The 21,778-nt window shown below is 43.1% G+C and overlaps 1 protein-coding gene across 2 annotated transcripts in view; it reads right to left on the bottom strand.

Annotated features, from left to right (window-relative positions):
* Positions 1-21,021, bottom strand: part of HTR2C (5-hydroxytryptamine receptor 2C) — a 229,357-nt gene extending 208,336 nt beyond the window's left edge. The window contains exon 1 of one of the 2 annotated variants that reach the window (XM_068205374.1): positions 20,453-21,021. The gene's annotated coding sequence lies outside the window, so the exon portion shown is untranslated. The remainder of the gene's footprint in view (positions 1-20,452) is intronic. The other variant, XM_068205373.1, reaches the window with a different exon arrangement.
* Positions 21,022-21,778: the final 757 nt, after the last annotated feature.

Genomic DNA, 21,778 nt, shown 5'->3' with positions numbered 1-21,778 from the left:
AACATCATGGCACTCTAAGATTGAATCCTCCCACCCTGCAGATGCAAGCAATTTTCTTCATTCCTAAATGCATGACCATTGATTTGGCTGCATTAGAATGCATAGGATACTACACCAATTACAATGGGCTTTGAATCAGACTTCAAAAGAAAATGTGCTGTGAAAAATGGGGCTTTTTGAGGAGCAGAAGACAGGCATGTTAAGAGCTTATTCCAGCAGCATTCTGCAGCAGGAGGTACTTATGGAGGTCAAAATGCTAGTGTGCACCAGGAGCCAGTAGGAACATTCACACCCCAACCACAAGAGAAGCAGTCAGGAATGGTGAGCTGACACCTTTGTGCTGACAAGGAGTTTCTGCACCTGTTAGTACAGCCCTGTGGAGGGCTGCCAGTTTCTGGCAGTGTTCATGCATAAAGTACCTCCTATCTCATCTATTTTAATCATTGCAATAAGCTAACGAGAAACAAAAAGCCAGCAGAGCTGATCTACACCACTGAATGGGAAGATTCCATCCTGTTATGGAACGACAGTGCATAGATACATTTTACAGAACAGGAAATGGAAAACAGTTTTACTTGGGATGTGAAACCCGTTCTAAGATGCAGAGTTGTGGGAATTTTCAATAGTTCCAGAAAACATTACTATTCTTGCATCATATAAGCAGAAAACCAGCAAATCCATGGCCTGATCACCCTACTCTACACTGCAGAAACTCCTGCTGCTCCCACCTCCCAGGCTGAAGGCCTTGGAGGCCCAATTCTGCTATTTGAACGTGATACAAGATACAATGAATGATGAGTCCCTTTCCTTGAGATCGGGGGCTCTGTGGCAGTCCTCAGGCTATGGTTGTGTGATTGACAATATAAAAAGGAGTTTCTGAGCACCAAAATGTTGTGTTCCTAAACCAGAGTAGCTGCAGATTTTTGTAAAAGAACTTCCTGACACTGATCTCTTTTCAAACTGATGATTTTCCTTTAGGGTTTTGCAAATGTAAAGTAACAGCCATTAAAAAAAAAAAAAAAAAAAAAAAAAAAAAAAAAAAAAAGTTCTGCATCTGTGCTCTCTTCCCTCTTCCAATTCCTGGTTTTCACTTGATGGAGAAGTTCTCTCACCTCTGCTAAGACAAGGTTTCCCCCTCCCTCTGAACATCTTAGCATCCATCAGAGACACCAAACAAGATGAACCTGCAGCCTTCTCCACCTTGACAGTTCTTGAATTCCTATACTGTTTGCCAGCAAACAAGTAAACTTCATCTTTTAAAATAGGAATAAATAAATTCTTCACTTCTCCCTGTCCTCTAAAATACCATGTACATTCGCATCTCTCTCAAAGCAGTAATTGTGCAAGCTAGTAATTCTTAATAATTACAATGAAGATGCCTAGACTATTCCTGGCTACCAAAACTGAAGTTCTTATAGTGATGCAAATATATTATTTTTAGAGATACAGAGCCACATTTTATCTCGCAGTCTAATGGCTCTTCCTTAAAGGGTTGCAAATTTTCTTGTGCACTGTGTTTTGTCCTGCTAATGTAGCACTTAGAAAATGGGGTTCCCAATACAACAGCATCTGTAAAATTTCACAGAGAAAAGGGGAAACCATTATTTTAAGTACAGTACTTTTGCCTCCACAAAAGTAAGCTTTTTTTCTCATGCTGATGTTCTTCAAAGTAAACAGTAAGGATGGGGCTGAAAGAAGGAAGATATTTCCATGAACAGATTCCAGAGTGCAAATAGAATGAGAAATATTTATGCTGATCAGACACTTTTCTTCATCACAGCACAGAAAAATTGCCTCACTTACTTCCACACTCAGTGATAGAAATCAGCCCTTTACTCCATGGTACAGTTTGTAGTTAATCCGATTTTCCTGGAAACAACATATTTTCTGTTTAACTTCTTTTACTGCTGTTGTAAATCTATTCTTTTCAATATGAATTTTGCAGACAGGCTTTTGCAGGTAGCCCAAGCTAATTCTTTTGAAAATGGCAAAATATCCCTCCTTTCCTATGAAGAGAATTGCTGTGGGCACAACTGCTTTAAGGAGCACCAGCCAAAGGAAACTCCTCTCCAGGGGTGCAACAGCTGGCTTCACCAGCTCTTCCAAAGCCTTCAGGCTCCCATCAAGTTTTGGTGACCACGTAGCCTCTCCTGACACCATATTGACTGTCTAGTAGGACACATGATGAGCGAACATCCAGAGCTGAGGATGCCCTTTAATGACAGCATTGTTCATGTACCTGACAGTATTTTAACTGGAGTTAGGCTAGGGAGTTTCCATGGAAACAAAACATGACACTAAGAAATAAAGCAGAAAACAGATTTGGAAAGCGGGTCCCAGGCTGTAGCCCACTGACAGTCTGGAGGAGCTCCAGCGCTTGTCACAGCAATGAGGGAGGAAAATAGGAATAAAATAATTCCTACTGAAATGGTTTCATCCTGTCAGAGCTATTTTATTGGAGCTATTTTATTTCAGAGTTATTTTATTGGTGATAAGCAATTTGGGCAGAAGCAGGACAACCTGTACCACTGCAGAAGCAGCAGCTCCGGGCATGCAATAGGCAAAGGAGGCAGCAATGCTCAGAGCTCAGCCACAATCAGAGAGACTCAGCCCTCCCAGTCAGAATCAAATGCCTTAAAATATGTTCAAATGCTGGTAGTTCCAACTTCCACTATCCAATGTGCTACAGGAGCTGTGATCTCAGATGCCCTCCTGGCAGCCTATTGAGAAACTGGGTTTGCTCAGGCTGTGTGTCCCAGATGAGCAAGCACAGTAACCCTTGCTGTGGAATCACCGGCCCTTTTCCACCAGCCATCACTTCAAGGCATAGGTGCAGGATGACTGATAATCACTGCCACCACTGCCATCATCAGCTATTTCACCACAGAGCCAGAATTTTCATTTGACCCAAGCACTTCACCCAGACAGAGGAAAAAGTTCACTGGAAGGCAGCAGTTAAGAGAGAAATGCTGAGATCTAATACTTCCATTATGGCCAAAAGGAAGTGAAGAAGCATTATATTTCTTTTCAAACATCTCCACCACCTAAAAACTATTTCCAGGAGGAGCTGCACGTTGTTAGGATTAACCTCATTGCAGTCTAGATAGAAAAATGGGAGCACTAACCCATTTTTGCTAGAAACCCTGTGCATTAAGGCATCAGGCACACTGAGCCAGCATGCAGTGAAATTGCATCTCCCCCAGCCTTAAGCAATGTCAGGCTGAGACAGATCTGAGCAGCCTTCTCCTGCTCCCCAGCTCAACACAGGCATCACACTGGCAGAGTACAACTCTGTGCTGCATTACCAGCCCCTAAGTCAGCTGCAGAAGAGCTATTTTCAAACCAGCACAGCTCATGTTTGCCTGGGTTTTGGAGCTTCACTTCTGCAAGCTGCATGGCCATGGAGTTCTTCACAGGCTTCTGCACCCTGAACAAAGAGGGGCACACTTTGACCCTTATCTAGATAGCAATGCAGAACTCAACAAGTCAGCATGAGATTTTTCTTAGAAGCCTGATAAAGGACAAAAAGCTCAAAAAGGGAAGAAGAAGGTCTTGGTTTTAGACTCATTCCACCTACAGTAAAACTTTCACTTGAATGGTTTTATGTACTGTTTTCTTGCACTTGTCTGACATGTTACTCTTCTTTGTGCAACAAATTCTTATTCAACAATAACACTGCCAACAGTTTCTAAGAAATATCTGCACAAGACAATACACCCTTAATTTCTGAGCTCTTTGTAACTTCTTACTCAACTCCTGTTGAGACATGAGCATGGCTCAAGTGTGACAAGTCTGAAGAAGGAAGATTCTTGCAGAAAAAGCCTGCATTGCTATGCAGAGAATTCGGTGACTTCTCAGCTCTGCCAAGGTGCTCATCCCAGGCATGTCATGAGTCCCAGTGATGTGCATGCCTCAGTTCTGCAGTGGCAAAAGTAGATCAGAGACAGCCAATGTTACCAGCAGACCTCCCTGAGGCATAGCAAGATGACAGGCCCCTGGGGATAGCCTTGCTTGTACTCACCCTTGGCCTTTCTCATCCCCTTTGATTGTAAAACCTTCTATCTGGATATGATATTTAGCACAACAAGGGATGTCACAGTGTGTGTGACATATAAGAAAAAAGCCAATGAAGTCAAAGACATACTTAAAAAAAAAAACCTACATCCCATTAGATTTCTTCATAAATATCAACTAACACATCCTACAATAATCACTGGATTTTCAGTTCTGTCTAGAACGGAACAATCCATTACAGTTTAACTCTCATTTTTGCTAGTGCCACCTGAACCTTCATGGACCCCAGCCTAGGCTTCCTCCCCACCCCTCTGCCTGGACCACCAGTTTCCCCATCTTTGGTCCAGCCAGCTCTGAGAGTCATATTCAGGGGATAATTTACATTATTTACATCATCCAAACTGCATTGAGGGGCATTAACTACATCCTTGGCTAACAGCTGCCTCCCTTCCAGGAAAAGCAACAGTTGGGGGGAGGGCAATGAGGAGAGCTCCCTGTTTAGGAGCACCACAAAGGGAGTTTAATTCCAGAAGATCCAAAGAACTTTGCACATCTATAAGGTCTAGGGCTGGCACTGAGTGTATCCCTGACCATCCTATGGCAGCTCACAATTTAATACACTCAGATTATAGTTGAACAAGTACCACATGCCTGTTTAAGAGACGCATGAATTATTGATGATGTTCAGGAGCCCTATTAAACTGTCTAGTGGGCCAGCAAGAACATTCAGTAGTTCAGACGCATCAAAATGAATAATAAAGCTTTCTATTTTGAAGTTTGGCCGTTAGAGAAAAGAACCCTGGCAAATATATAATTTTGTGCAATTTCACTTGGATGCTCACTGTAATAGCCGTAGTATTTATGACACCATGAGTCATAACCATACACTCCTCAGATAGCAAAGACACCATTATCCACACTGTTTAAAATTGAAGTCCTTGTGCAGGAAAATATTCAGCTAAAGGCAAGGCCTGCTTATTTGCCTTAAACTATAGGCTTAGTCTATAAATATGTACTATTTCTCTATGTTCATCTGTGTTAGCCATGAAATGCATGTAAATATGCATTAGAAAAGGAGAGTTGTAAACATTATGAGAAACACCTTCCAGTGATTCTTTAGATCCTGCCTGTAAAATAGAAAATCCAATTAAATTGCCTTCTTCTTCTTCAAACAAATCCTTGTCATACAATAATTAAATCATAAAATAAAGCCTCTCTGAAAAAAGACTATTGCACATTCAAAGCATGATACCCACTCGCATTCTGGCAGCATTTTGTGTTTCACTGAGTGCAATGAGAAGACAGAAAACAAAGTTATCACCTTTCTTTTGAATGAAGGGCAGTGTGGGCTAAAGCTGTTTTGAGGGACATTTTCAGTAAATTTGAGACAAAGGAGATTTTCCTCTGTTCAGTTCTGGCAGATATTCAGCTGCAAGCTTGAGAAGTTCCTGCACCGAGGGTCAGCATCTCTCTTTCCTTCCTCCTCTTCACATAATGCGTAGGAGATTGTGGCTCCTGAGGATGTAACCCCTTGCTGATTGCCAGCAGAGTTTTCACAGCTGCCAGGGACCTTTCCTGGGTGTGATACTGCACACAGCCTCTGGGATTTCACACATTTATTCAGTGCTGTTGATAATCACTTGGTGTAAACCTGAGCAGTAAAGTCTTTATTCTGAAAGACCCACTGTCTTCATTTAAGGAACCTCCCAGCAGTTTGAGACTCAGAGTCCATGTCGACCACTGCAGTTCCAGTAAAACAGTAATTGGTATTTAGAGAGATGTTGTTACATGGTGTTCAAAGGCATTTAATAGGATGTAGCTGCTATGTAAATATTATATAGTTTTCATTCACAATATGCTTATAAAACTTCTCTTTTTAATATCCTTCCCTGTTTGCTTGCAATCACCATCCACATAAAAGTCATTAACTTGGGAAAATGTTTAATCTAGAGTCGTTGTATCCTATGTCAAGCCTCAGAGACGACACAGAAATGAACTACACTATCCCAAAAATCAACCCTTTGCCTCTGCAGAACTCTACTCTGAGCAGTAACTGCCCCAAACTCCAGAAACAGATTACTGAACCTGTAAACACAGAGTACTCTCAAAAGCTTTCCTGATACTGAAGCAATTGTTAACAGGCCATTTTGCCTTATAAGACACTAAAAGCTGAATACATTTCCAGATTTACACGTGCCCCAACACTGCCATTGCAAAGCATTTTTATATAGCAGTGCAGCACAGCTATTATAAAAGATGACATCGACTGCTCCAGGCAATATTTTGTCCTTGGATATTCATCTTTTCCAGAGTCAGCATCCACATTTGTGCAAAACAAGAAAAGGATAACAGGGTCTGTTGTACAAAAAGACCTACCTGTTCCTATCATCTTTACAAAATAAACCCCTCATTCCTTACATTTCATCTCCAATCAAAAATCTGTCATCCTGACAAAACTGAACTATCTTAGAAAATTATATCAAGACTTTCAAGCTTGACCTCATAGCTACCAATCACCCAAGAAACTACTGCCATTATGACATACATCCAAGCCCCTTAGGATGCTTTTCATGCTACTAGGAAGTCTAGTATTCAATTTCAGCATTTTCTCATTTTTCCTCAATCAGCCAGAAGCAAAAAAAGTCCCTGAGCGACACAGAGCAAAAGAGAAAATTCTCAGTGTCCACTTTTCTCACAGAAATCTCAAAAAGAAATCAGAGGTGAATATAGCTTTATAATTATTATTCACCAAGTGTTTCCAGTGAGCTTTTTCCTCATCTCTGGGAGATGCAGTGTTCTGCATCAATGTCAGACAACATGGCAAACTCACTTGCAAATCCTATAAAGGGTTGAGAATTCATCATTGCTTGGGGCACTGATGTGGCTGGTAGTCATTTCCTGATCAAAATTATCTTCTGGAATAGCCTAGGACATAGACTATACAATAAAACACTAATGCACCTGTAGAGCATCACTTCTTAGAGACTAAGAAGAGATTGGGGATTGTTGCTCTGCTTGTTTATGACAGATATACTGAGAGTCTTTCATTTAGAGTCTGGAGTTAGTTCTTCCTTCAACCGCAGCTAACAGTCAGATGACAGACCATTAAAGCTACAAGCTCGTAACGTTTTAAAAAGAGATCTTTTGAAAGCACTCCACAAAAAATTAAGTATTTGTTTGTCTAACAGGCAGGAGACGACATTTGTTTTGGCTTCATCCCTGTCAAGGAGAGCTCAGGCAAATGAAATCCAGAAACATGAAACAGGCACAAATACCAGCTCAGTTTTCCATCATGCCATTTTATGTGTGCCCATGCCACAGCCAAGGGATGCTTGTGATGGACCTCACTGGTTTCACTGGTTAGGAAAGTTCACTCAGCCAAACATGTGCCCATGTGCCACCCAACAAGGCAGCAGACCTGAAGGAAATACAGAGAATCCCCAAGACCTGCCCCCAGAATGAGCTTGACTGCATAACATGAGACACAGGTCTTTCTTTTTCCCTTACCAAATGTCAGTACTGTGGAAGCAGTAAACACCCTGTGAGATTAATGCAGTCATTTTACATTGTTCTGCAAGTCACTACACAAGTCAGATGTCAATGCTGAACTTTGTATTGATTAGTGAAATATGAGCTTTCCTAATATTTTGTAAAAATAGTGATATTTTTAAAAGGTGAAAATACTTGTAGAGATTTTATTTGGAAATTTAATAAAACCTAAGGAGTTAAAGGCTTTGAACCCTCAGGAAGAGTGGCAATGTTAAGCAGTCCACTGTAGAAACAACACCCTAAAATTTGTATAGGTTTAAAAATATCTGGTTAGAAAATAAATTCAAAATGTATGATTTCACTTATGAAAAAATAAGAATTCCCTCAGTCTGCTTATCTGTGTTCTGGCACCTTTTCATTGCCCGGGACAACAGCAAAATTGCCTCTCACCCTGCTGCAAGCATGCCATCCCTACAGCTGGCAGCCAGTCACTCGTGGTGTTCCCCAGGGTTCAGCATTGGGGCCAACTTCATTGATGACCTGAACGAGGGCATCGAGGGCACTGCCAGGCAGATGCCACCAGTTTGGGTGGGAGCGTTGTGCAGAGGGCAGGAAGGCTCTGCAGAGGGATCTGCACAGGCTGGGTCCATGGGCTGAGGCCAATTGTGTGAAGGTCAGCCAGGTCCTGCCCTTGGGTCACAACAACCCCCTGAAGCTCCAGGCTGGGGCAGAGGGGCTGGGAAGTGCCTGGTGGGAAAGGCCCTGGGGGTGCTGGTCAACACCAGATCAACGGCAGCCAGGTGTGCCCAGGTGGGCGAGAGGTCAATGGCACCTGGCCTGTCCCAGCCGTGGTGTGGCCAGCAGGACCAGGACAGTGACTGTCCCCTGACTGGGCACTGGTGAGGCCACTCCTCAAATCCTGTGTCCAGCTCTGGGCCCCTCACAACAAGACAGACACTGAGGGGCTGGAGCATGGCCAGAGAAGGGAACGGAGCTGGGGAAGGGTCCGGAACACAAGTCTGATCAGGATCAGCTGAGGGAGCTGGGTTGGCCTGGACAAAAGGAGACTCAGGGTGACCTTCACACTATCTACCACTCCTTGGAAGTTGCAGCCAGGTGAAGGTCAGCCTCTTCTCCCACGCAACCAGCAACAGGACAAGAGGAGGTGGTCTCAGGCTGCGCTGGGGGACGTTCAGGTTGGACATCAGGAAGAATCTCTTCACAGAAGGGGTTGTTGGAAGGGGCTGCCCAGGGAGGTGGTGGAGTCACCATCCCTGAAGGTGTTCAGGAAATGACTGGACTTAATGGTCTAGTTGACAAGGTGGTGATCAAAGATTGGCCTTTATGATCTTGGAGATCTTTTCTGACCTAAATAATTCTGTGGTTCTGTGATCATATGCATTTACTGAAGAGTTTACATGGCAGAACAATAAAACAATCACTGTAAGTCATATTCTTCTACTATGCATTTTAAAAAACTGTGAATTTTAAAACCATGATTTCTGAACTGTGAGGGCAGATAGAAAAGGAGTGACACGAGCCCAGGCAGCCCAAACCACAACAGAACAGACCCCTGTAAGCACACGGTGCTTACTGCTTCAGCAGGAGGGAGACAGCGTGCCCTTCTGGCTATCTCTTCTCCCAGATTAGCATCATTAACACAGTGTTCACTTCACACCTTCTGTTTCCCAACCCACAGGAGATTTCACTCAAGTGCTGCAGGCAGACATAATATTTGCCCTGCCACCGATGAAAGAGTCAGGGGAAACCATACCTTATCCATTGCAACTCTTCAGAAAATTACTTGGAAGTCCAAACCTCTCCAGCCTACTTTGACAGACTAAAGCAACACAAACCATACAACACAAATTGGAGAAATAAAAAGAAAACTATCATAAAATCTGCAGCCAGCAGCAGGCAGGGACAAAGTTTAAATCTCCAGTTAATAGCACCTATTACTTTCAGGGCTCACTACAGACTAAAGAATTTCATCTCCCTTTGAAAAAAAATACCATTTCTCAGTCTGAGGACTTTATCAAGCTCTCCCATGGTCTGATGAAGTCAGGTCTGTCTGACCCTTCAGATGCCACTTCTGGGGTCACACTGGCATCACCCCAGACTGTCATTGCTAGGACCAAAGCCCCTTAGCAGTGGCAGCTGCAGTCATCCATCGGGTCCCTGCTTGTCTCCCTGAGCACCCCACATACAGGTTTCCCTCATTGGCTTGACCCCAGGTGTCCCATAAAAGAGTCCCAAATACTTGGTTCTTTTAAATTATTTAATCATGGTGCAAGATACAATAACAGCTGGAACTGGTGCCTCCAGGAAGAGACCCCAGCAAAGGAATCCCTGGGCTTTTATGCCCTCACACCGAGCACCCATTCCAAAGTGGCATTTAGTCGGGGTCCTGCTACTGTCCACCAGCTCCTGCAGAGTCTCAGAGTGCCTGGCCACCCCCAGCCAGCAGCAGCGTCCCCATGTCCTTTGTCAAGTGAAGTGTCAGTGCTGGTTCCCAGCCCCTTGCCTGGGGCTCTGGCCATCTCCCTCACCCAGGGCACAACCTGCAGCTCTCACTGCAGCTGCACAGGAGCTTCCTGCACCAGGAGTGTTCCTCTACTGTCAGCATAATGTCCTCTTCTCATAACCATGCTCCAACCCAAATTCTAATTATCTCACATTAAAAAATGCACACCTATCTTTTAATATTTACAAATGAGTACTTCAAGACAGTAAGACTTGTTTGTTCTAATTTTTACACCACAAATAGAAAGCATTTGCACTGTGAGACAGCAGTAATAACTCCCATTTAACCAAAATTTTTTTGCGAGTAGCACAAGGTTATCAATTCAGCAAAGGATGATACAGCATGTCCCTACAGTGAATAACCTCCAGAGAAATAAAGAGTAGGGACAATAAACATCTCCTAGGTAAAATGTCTATTACCTTTAGCATATTTATAATTTGGCTTAATGGAGATTTTGGAGATTTCTTTTTGCAATATTTCTTTTTATTCAGCTTTTACAAAGACTCACATTCTTTTTCTGTGCACTCTGTCTGCATTAACAATCATTAAAGTAATATCTACTTAATATGCCCTTGCTCATCAGCCTAACTTGAAGCATGGTCTGACTTGGCAGTACGATGAGCAGTCCTTCTCTGTGCTTTCCATCGTGTTTAGGGGCATGGGCTGCTGGGCTGCATTTGAATACATTAGATGAGCACAGGTGTCCTTACTGCTAAGATACCAATAAAATATTTTTTTAAGAACAAAATTAATCCACTCATCCTAAAAAGGAGTGTAAAACATTCTTAAATAATCATGGCAGCTTCATTTTGGGGAAAAAAAAAAAAAAAAAAAAAAAAAAAAACTTTTAAGCATCCATGGCTTAAATATTTATTAGGATTTCTAGAAGAAATATTCTTCAGCCCCAACATAGCCCATGTTTTATTTAAATTAGCATTACACCTAAGAGCTTTAGCACATATTTTCTTCTCAGGCAGTCCTTATTACTTTGTGACTGTTTCGTGTCACTCCTAAATAACAGTGTCACCAGCTAAATGAATGGAGTGAGCCATACTTACAAATGATTTATACAGAACTAAAACATGTATCAGGAGGCATATTTCCACCCTGAGTTTCTGGATACAGTTCCCGTGGCAGCAAAGAAGCTCTGTGCCTTTCTGCCCTGAATTTCTAATGAGATAATTTGCATACACGCACACTCCTGAGCTCTGGCACACACAACATTGCACAAAGTTGGGAACCTCCGTTTGGGAAAGGCACACTGTGTGCCTCACCCTGTTCTGAACATCCTCTACAGCCACTGCAGGCATCACTTGGCACAGGTCACTGGAGGCACTCCTCTGCTTCTGCAAGGAGAGGGGAGAAAATAGACAGGAAGAATGATGCCCAGTCTTGTTCAACAATCACATGGCAAGCATTGGAGCAGTTAGAGCTGTAGGGACTTATGGACTCACCTCCATGAACAGAAGAACCCTTTTCCTTACTGCTGGGGTCAAACAGTGAAGAGCTGGGTGCTGATGATCAGTCATGTCAACAAAGTGCTCCTGTCTTCCCTTTGGTCCTTCACATGTCATCCTAAAGAAGTTCCAAGGACTCAAAAAAATTTGTGCATAATGTACAAAGTAAAAACCAGAAAAGAAAATATGTGAAGAAAATAAGACTCTGAAAATAATTCTATCAGTCCAGCTGGCCATCAGGTGAGGATAAATCAAACTATGGTGTTGTATGCTGGAGTGTTGGAATCCTGGTTGCTGAGAATTTTAGACTTTCTGCACTGACAGACACTGACACCCAAGAGAACACTACATTTGACCTGAAGCCATGAAGAAAGCTTCCAAAATTGAATTATAGAACTAAGATTATGGGTGTGTAGTTTGATTAAAAGTGTATAATATCACATGGTAAAAAACTTGGAGTTTAAGGTTTTAGAATCTAGTAACACATATAAAGCAAGATAGAGGTTTTAAAGCAGAGGCTGGTCCTTCTTTTTTACCTTCTTCATAAGTTTAAGTGGTATTGTGGAGCAGTGATGCTAACAGAGGAAGCATCAGATGAAGGACTAGGAGCTAAAGGTCTAACACCTGCAGCATCACTCATCTTATTTAGCTACTCAGTACCCTGGATAATATATTCTACATACTAACAGAGGTATTTTGAAATGCAACTTCAAACCTAGCATTTATAAAATTGAAGCACATTTTTTCTACCTTCTTCACACAGTTCAGAACTTGTTTCAGATTTGAAGGAATACTGGAGAAAACAATCTGTAAATAAAGAATGAACTCCAAAGCAACCATGAATATGCAGAGAAAAAAGCCCCCAGACATTCCACATAACTTCTCCTACTGCTTTGGGTCTCTCCCTTCCCTATGTGGCCATGATTTTCATAGATTTTCAGCATCACACTTATCAGATTTTATTGCAACCAGCCAGAGCTTGAACGCCACAGGAATCAGTCAAGCAGCACAATCATATAAGGGCTCATAACCAAACACAAGGACTTTTCCCTTCATCTTGCCACACTGCAACCATCTCAAGGAGATGAAGGGAGGGAACACAAGCTCCTACTTGATCAGGTACAAGGAGTCCTGTGAATAAACCTCAGGACTGGCTCAGAAACAAGCGTGTGGCTGTTTATGCTAAGCTAAGCAAAGCAGTGGCACAAGGAAAGGCCAGCACTTTTGGAAAGGGGCAGTTACACACAAAAATTTGCCATCTTGTAAAATTGTCCTTTCCTCACACACGTGGTGTTAGGCATAGCCCCCACTGGGCTGTGCTTAACACATTCACAACAGTCAGGCAGACATGACGCTGATCACTGCTGCCAGGATATATTAGGATTAGTATATTCTCACCCTGCTTTTTACATTATTCTCTAAGCATCTGCTATTTGCCACTGTTGGAGACAGGATACCAGGCTGTCAGTAATTGTTAGTGTCAAGGAGAGAAATGGACTGCTCAAGAAAAAATTGTGGAAAAAAATGAAGGTGGCAAAAAGAGAGAGGAAGAAGTAATCAAGGTGGAATCATAGAGTCTCAGAGATGAGGTCAAGGGATGCTAAATAAATAATAAATACCAGGGTGAGCACTGAGGGGATAAGAAATAGAAAAGAACACCCCAGTGATTGGAAGAGGAAAGATTTTACTATGTATTCCTGCTAGAACAGAAATACCTCAAGGGCAGAACAATGGAAAAAGATGATCAAGCTAAGGAAAAGACACAGATGAGGCAAGGAGCTGGACAGGAGCATTTTGGATGGGCCACAAATATTAGTCCAGCAATTGTAAGTGGTCACCTGGACATGAGACCCAAACCAAAATCACAGAGCAATTGCTAGACTGAATTAAGGAACAAAAAAAAAAAAAAAAAAAACCAAACCAAAACAAACAAACAAAACAAAAAAAAAAAACTACCAGCAGAAACCTTAGAAAAAAAGCATGGTGAAACAAGAGTGCTCAAAAACCAGTTTTGTAATTTGCTTTATCTTTGTCATGGATTTTATGAATACCTCAACAGCAACCTATTCAGTCTTTCCTGGAAAACATCACCCAGTGACCACGAGAAGGCTGAACCTGAAAGCAACAGAAATCATTGTGACTGCAGGGCCTCCTGAACCTGCATGTGTTGGGAACCTCAATCAGCCTTTTGAATAATCCTGACATTTTTTAATCTACTTAATAAAGGAAATAAAGGAGGGAGGAGGGACTAGCAGCTGTGCCAGCACTGCAAACTTGTTTTTTGCAAACAGCTCAGTGACACACCACACACTGACTGTAAGAATATCATTACCTGAAATTACTACAGCACACTTTAAAGATCACTGATAATTGACAAGATGTAATTTTAATGAGGAACCATCAGCGAATGGAAATGCTTTTAACTGGGCCTACAGAGACAACTTTCACAGCCCAATGCAACTCAGAACTGGCTTAAGTGATAAATATTGCCAAACTTAGACAAGCATAGACGAACAACTCAATCCTCTCCACATGCCCAGCTCTATCAGAGATCTGACACTGTAACAGAGCAAAACACAAGTCTACTTGTCTAGGATCAAAGAATTCAGTGGGGAAGAATCTACTCCTCTTACAGAAGGGGGAACTGTTACACTGAAAGTTAGAGAATTGAAAATATATATGGGAGTCAGAGGAGATAATGGAACACAAGGTCCCAGGGCCATGTTGGAGCTACAAGATCTAATGACACTTTTAGATATTTGAAGAGAGGTGAGGTTATATATGTCATGTTGTTTTTGTGTATGGTGCTAGTGAGAATATTAGTAAAGTCTGGCATTCTGCTGTCCCAGAGAAACCATCTCTAATGTCCACAGCTCAAAAAGATACTGGAAACCACAGAGAAATGCATAGAATTTAAGTGCCTGAAAACAGATTGTGTGGAAAGGGTTTAAATTACATGATCTCTTTAGCAAAAAGAGGCTGAATAATGATTTGTCCACATCATGGGAAATGATTTGCATTACCAGCAGGCTCCTTAATTAAGCAGACAAAGGACAAAGATGAGTCAACTTATGGAACAAGAAAATAAACAGATTTGATTTATTATTTATAAATCACCAGAAATAATTACTCACCAAAACAACTACCCTGACGGTACCTTTGAGATCCAGTTATCTGCACTCTTTAAATAAGCCTAAATATTCTTCTGAAAGGCAGGGGGAAGTTGCTGGGTGAAATTTTCTACAGCCTGTATCATCAGGATGATTCCAAGGATCTCGCATGCATTGTGGAACTGAGGTCTGCTAGAGAATATTTGCCATATTCCACACTATAGTGCTCAGACCTACTTACTTACATGAGGTTTTATATTTGCACACAGGTTTAGAAAATAGAGAATGAGATTATTAACTTTTAAAAGCAGTTAAGTTATCAAGACAAGAGAGCTATTTGGTATATTTATTCCAGCATTCGGCTATTTTATTGTTGTAAGCTGAGTACATAGCACTGGGTACCATAAAATATGAAAAAACAGGCTTTTTCAAAGGGAGTATATATTAAATTCGATCCATAACTGTAAGAGTTGCAGTAGATGTACAATAGCCCCCATTAGAAACATTATTATTACAGTCTTCCAAATAACAATGTCCACAATAACTGTGTGCAAACCACTATATATATTAAAGTGATGATAATTAATATGCTTCTGCAGTTTATTTTTATTTCCTTTGCAAGCAATAGCTGTTCTAAAATCATATATGTCTGCCCAGAGCTTCTTGAATGTCGCATATACTGAAAAAGAAAAATTGTGGTCAAATGCTGCAACTCTTGGCATGAAAACTCACTCAGAATTCCACATTTTGGCTGAAACAAGCCTGCTGGGTAAATCTCAAACATAAAATTCTTTATGGCACAAATCCCACTCTGCTGGTCTTGTCTCCGCAGCAGTAACTGCCTGCATACAATCAAGGTGTTGGGAAGTGGGAAGGAGCAGAAGATTCACAACACCCATTGACACAAACATGTACTATCCAAATCAGTCTGTAAGTGACACAGATTTTGCCACTTGGGTTTCACCATAAAGCCTGGAACATACAAGTCTGGTAGATAAAACTCCTATTGAACAGGAGGGGGGAAGCATGGCCAGCAGTTCCAATCAAAGAGATGGTTTATAGAACCAAGTAGCAATATTTGCTCCCACTGAGTAGAAATATAACAGCTCCTGCTCTTGGGATGCTCAGGACCAAACAGCAGCACATGCTTCACAGCCCCACTCCATCACAGGGACTGACAAAATCACTCAATTCAGCAAGGCAGAGTTAAACCTGCAGGGTCAAATCCTCCACTAAACTCTTCAAAGGAGCCTGGAGCATCCCAGGTGGAGCTGGTGGTTTGCTGAATGTGGATTGAGACCAGCTTTTGTTGTGGTGGGGTTCATTTCACCGGGTGCTGCTGCCACCACCCCCACACCCACACCCAGCCCTGAGCCAGTCACACAGGCTCCACCCATGGGACTCGAGAGGACTGGGCTTTTCTAGCCCGCAATTCATCTCATCTTGCTGTAGACAAGGGTTATGGTCCTCTCAGAGTGCTTTTTTCTCTCCTGCAAAGAAAATCTAAACATGAAGCTTCAACACCAATGCTTGCAGTGTCAGATTCTGCCTGTCAGAGCCAGGTAATTATATCTGTAATGACCAGTGAGATCTTCCATACTGTCACACCTAACAAATAAACCTGGGACAGAGCAGGAAGACCAACTTTGCTACTGCTTGAGCTGGAATCAGAATTTATTACTTGTTACCTAATATCTGTGGAGGAAAAAAATCAAAATACAGAAATTGGTAATAAAGGAACCAATTGGTCATAAAGGAACCAGAATGTGTCCTGCTGTCCAGAAGACCAAAGTGATGATCAGAGTGTGTCCTGGCTGTAGAGCAAATTAGCTGAAGTAGTTACTGTGCAACTTGAATTCATGGACTGTGGCCCAAGGATGGAAAAGTCTTGGTTGGCAGTGAGGCTGATCTGTATCATGTCCTGGCTCATCACTAAAGTGCAGCTTAGCTGTGCAACAACCTCCCACCTCTATTTTCCCCTTTATCGATTGTGCAGAATTCATACAATATTTATAGCATGGGAGGAGTATTACAGTGATGGTGGCGTGATGCCATTTCTCTAATGTTTGTTGACTTATGGCTAGAATGTGCAATTCAACAGCTGAAGAATGTATCATTTCTATTCATGCTGCACTGCTCAGAAGTGCTCACATTTCAGTCCATGTCAGCTGAACAAAGGTAGTCATATCCTTGGACAATTGCCACTGCAGCTATGTAGTAGAATTATGGTGCCTTGAACATTTTATGATCTCTGATGATAGCAGCATTTACACTGGGCTGACGGTTCAAATTAATCTGATTTTCAGAAGTTACAGCATTTAATTAGGATTGGTAATAAAATTATAGTATTGAAGAAGCATTATGACAGCATCTGTCCTGATCCGGGGGTGGGGAGAATCAGGATTTTTTAAAAAAGCAATAAACTATTAAATTTGGTTAGTCACAACCAAAGAAAATGACCTTCTGGAACAATAAACAATAGATAGCAGCTGCCTCATCTTTGGGGTGGAAAGACACTTGATAATTTTGCACCTCAAAACATTTCTTTGATGAGTTGTAAAACCCACTCAACAATACAGATCCCTTTCTGTACATTTTCTAAGCAACTACATTCTAGCACTCCATTTTTACTTTTATTGCCTTTCAGACTGGTGAGAGCAATATAATGAATCATCATTAAAGTACTCCTTAAGCAGCTTTGTTCCTATTTGTTGCTATATATATTAAATAGAAATTGCTCTTTGAATTCACCTCTAAAGTCAGACTCGGTTTTTTATCTAACAAGAATGGTATCTCCAGTCATCATCTGAATCTAGAAAAGTGAGAAAACCTTTTGCATAATATAAATATCTGCATTCTCTAAGAGGAGATTGATGCCACCACCTACTGTGAATGCATTTTGTAAGTGGTACAAAGCCATATAGAATTCAAATGCAGCCTCTTAAAGACACTCCAGGCACTCTCAGAAAGGAACAGTTTTATCTCCAACTCAACAGTTTCTGGACCACAGGCTTTATTCACCTGTAGCTAGTTTGCAAGCAGCATACAAACCATAAAAATGTTAGGGTTGCTGAAAGAGTGCAGGTACCTAAAGACAGGCCTTTGTTTAAATCCCCACAGAATCACTCCCTAGCAAATAGTTATTTCTTTGGCCTGTCTATTACCCATCTCCTCACCACCTGTGACTGATAAGCAGCACATGACTCCCCAGCTATTCCAGCATGGCTGGGCAGGCACAGGACCTAATGGAAAAGGGCAGGCATTTTCTCCAAAAGGGCAAACCTGCAGAGATCCCAGCATCTCTGCTGCCAGGTGAGCATTGGGCCCACAAGAACATCAAATTTAGCCCCTTGTTGCAGAGGGGCACAGGGGGAGTCTCTTCCCTCTGTCTCCAGGGTGGGTAGAATGTGACTGCCAGGAAGGGGAAGGTGATCAGTACAATGTGTGTGACACAAAATGCTGGCCACTTCCCATTTAATAAACTAAAATTTTTAAAACTACCATTATTAACTCTCAACTTCCACATAGTTAGAGTTTAATGCAGAACTTCAGTGCTGAGCAGAAAGACTGCTCAGCAATAATCAGTGGTTCAAATACATTGGTTTGATTTCCTGAGCAGATACAAGTAAGGCTGTAAGGAAGATATTCCCATCCACTTCTTCAGAACTTAAGACATGGAAATACACCCCAATATTTTGCTGTTCTTGTAGAAGGATCCTTTGAAAAGACACTTGCTGGAACAGAGGCACAAAGATGACCAAAATAGTTGCTGGCCAGCAAGTGCCCAATCCAATACTGAATTTTGAAATTTTGTTTAAGAAACATTTTGCTTTGATTCAGCCAGTTCTAATCACCATTCTGTCTGTGTGCAAACAGCAGTAAATGGGATGACTAATACATATTCTTTTCAAATGTTTCCTGCACAGACAATGGTGTTACTTAATGCCCACCACGTTTTATAAGTGCTGTTCTAGAAAGAAGTCATTCAGATGACCTTATACCAGTTCTGGTGAGATTTCACTGAACATTTGTACATTTGTGTTTTCACTACTCCAATGAAAGCCAGAAGATTTCTCTCCTCTTTGTGGGAGAAATAAGAATTGCTATGGAGCACTGGATATCACCTAGTGTGTGGGTAAGGGATCCTCTTTCTCAGAACAGAGAGAGCAGCTGCTTCCCAGGTATCATCACAGCCTCCATCCCTGGCAGGGTTTGTGGCTTCTTGATTCATGCACAACAACAAATCCACCAGACCTGCTTCTGCACCTCCAACACAAAGGTCTTGCAGAGCAGAAGTCTTCTCTACGGGATCTCAGAGGAGGACACACAAGTGTCCTGTTCTAGCAAAAAGAGAAGGGAACAAGTTCTTGACTGCATTTGGGCCCGAATTACAGAAAGAAAAAAAAAAAAAAGGTGGGGGGGAGATTTTACTCCAGACTTCCTTATGAGATATGTCAGTGCTGAGTCAAAAACAGCACAACAGCCCTGGGGAAACTGAGGTGGTAATTACAAATGCTCTGACAAAAATGCTCAGGTAGCAACACATTCCAGTTAAGAATGTGTTGCTACCTGAGCAAAGAAAACAAAAGTGACTAAAGAGATTTACAGTGCAGATGACAGTGCTGCTCTTTTTCCTGAAGAGTGCAGTCATGAATGACACATTTGTTCTGCCAGGGTGCCACAGAAACACTTCTGAAACTGTTACACAGCAATGGCACTGTTGGCTGTGCTGTATCAATAGCTCTGCAATGCCAGAAACAAACACAAACCACTCTACACGTGATGCAGGTGCATAATCCAGGCAGCACCTTCCTCTTCTGCACAGCCAGGCTTCCTTGGCAGGGTCTGCACTCAGGAGCCAACAGGCAAACCTACATATGTGGGTCAACCAGGCCAACAAAATCAAAGAGGTATCCAATGCCCAACATTCTGCTTTTCCAGAAAACTGGAAACTTTCATTTCAGCTTGATCATTACAGAATAAAACTCCCACTGGAGGTCTCAAGACAAACCAAAAAGAGCATGCCTTGATGGTGAGAAGGTAACAGTATCAGCTGCTGTTGATTTTGTTAGGGATTTCTCAAGAAGGCAACTTTCAAAACAAGCCTAAGTAAATTTGATGGCACTGACAGATTTTTTTCTCCCAGGTACTGGTACAAAAAAAAATCCTCAAGCAAAGATTCTGGATGGTAAAGTAGTTAGAGTTTAACAAAATTCCTTTCCACAGGGCTGGGAAAGCAAAACACAAATCCCAGACTCTTACACTGCTGCTTCTAAAATAAATTTCCTTCTCTACTTCCGAACATCAAGATCAACCCTTAAGGATTTCAACATTCCCTCTTCCTCGGGGAAGATCACCTTTTTTCTTCCTCTCAGTGTAAATTTACTCCTCAAACAAACACCAGCTCCCTGTCAGTAGCATTTTCCCTCTCTGTGTGGGTGCCCTCTGTCCTCCCCACGTCCACAGGAGCAGAATGAAGGGACCTGTAGAGTGCACTGTGTCCCAGTTTCTGAACCAAAGCATAACCCAGCATACTGCAGCCAACCTCACCAGAAGGTCATATAGCAAGAAGAAGTAAAAGCTCCCAGGTGCATTTCGCTGAGACAGAGGGTAGTTTGTTTCAATTAAGTGCAACAACTTCATTGCCAATCAGAAAAGGTATCATTCAGGTATCCTTTGCCCTCTCCTCCCTGCTGCACACAAAGAAATCACACACATATTTTCTATCTAGCATTATAGATTGCAAATTAAGTCCTGTTCCCATGGAAATTTTTTATAAATTTTATACCCCAGACTGAAGAGAGGACCGTATCCCCTCGCAATAGATCATGGCATATTGCACAGGCAACAGCACCTACCTCCGTGAGCCGACAGAGCCAGCAAGTCAACATAATTCCTCTTGGATGGAGACATTTACCCCAGCTCAGACAGCCGGGGCTCTGCTGCCATGCCTGGAGATTCGGACACACCAAGAAAGCATCTTCTGTGAGCAGCACGGCTCCTCTCACACACCGAACTGCAGCAGCAGCCTGAGAGAGCAGCAGCAGTTGAATTGCTGCACATGTATCTCTGCAGATTATTTCCTGCTTAAACACTTGGCGTAAAAGCAGATGCTCTTAACCCTCTGGAGGCCTCTGCCTTTGTCCCCCCTCGGCAGAAGAAAGCTAGCAACTCCAAATATTCTGCGGTGAGGCCGGAGAGGAATGACCAGAGACATGCAGGGCATCTTCCGAGAAGTAGTCCCAAGCTGGTGTTAGTTGCAGTCACTTTGTGCTCAGGGAGCCAAGCATTCCCACCGCATCCCCAGGCAGGCACCACACGGTTCCCACTGCATCACCCACTGCAGATCCCCAGGCTCCAGCAGAGCACCGCTTGTAGCTCACGCAGGAACCCCGGCAAGGGTGGGGCGGCCAGAGGTCCGACCCTGCGGCTGGAGGCCACGGCCGGGCGGGCGAGGAGGTGAGGGACACAAGAGGAGCACAGGTGACGCGGCGAGCCCAGCAGTGTGACCCAAACTCAGGCACGCCGGGCTCCTGCTCGTGGCACGGGGCTCTGCGGACCCGGGCGCTGCCCCATCACCCGCGGGCACCCACTCGGCGAGCGGCAGCGCTGCTCCCTCTCAGAGCCTGCGAATGTGACTGGGAAGCATGGCTGAAAACATGCTACAATTAACAGGAGGGAGGGAGATACTACTGCTCTCCTGCTAGTCTTAAAGGCACATTGCTCACATGTGCCTGTTGAGGATGCAAACGCCCGCAGCTCCAGTCCCGGCGTCTCACTCATCTGCTGGCGGCCAAGATGCCCAGGCAGGAGCCCCGTCCGGGTGTGGGGAAGGAGAGCACCCCAGGAGTCAGGAAGTGAAGGGGCAGCTAGCAGGAGTGCCTCCATCAGGGGCTGGGAGTGAGGCACACACCTTCACTGCTGTGCTGGGAGTCCAACCAAGCCCCTGTCACCCAGCCCAACTGCTCACCCCTGTCACTGGCAGCTCCACCATCATACATGGGGCATGTCCCTGAATCCCACATGGGATTGTCTCCAGCAGGCAAGGAGGGCCTGGTACCCCCTAGGTGCATGGTGTCCCTCTCTGGTCTTGGTAGGAGAGTCAGGTTGCTCCCACTGGGGACACTGGCCCCAGCAGCAGGTGCAGTTTTGCACCTTGGTTTTACACAGCCAGAAGCTGAGGC

The sequence above is a fragment of the Anomalospiza imberbis genome, chromosome 14 (assembly GCF_031753505.1).
Source record: "Anomalospiza imberbis isolate Cuckoo-Finch-1a 21T00152 chromosome 14, ASM3175350v1, whole genome shotgun sequence".
Taxonomy (NCBI): Eukaryota; Metazoa; Chordata; class Aves; order Passeriformes; family Viduidae; genus Anomalospiza; species Anomalospiza imberbis.
The sequence above is the reverse complement of the archived record's forward strand: the minus strand, read 5'-3'. Positions and strand labels throughout refer to the sequence as shown.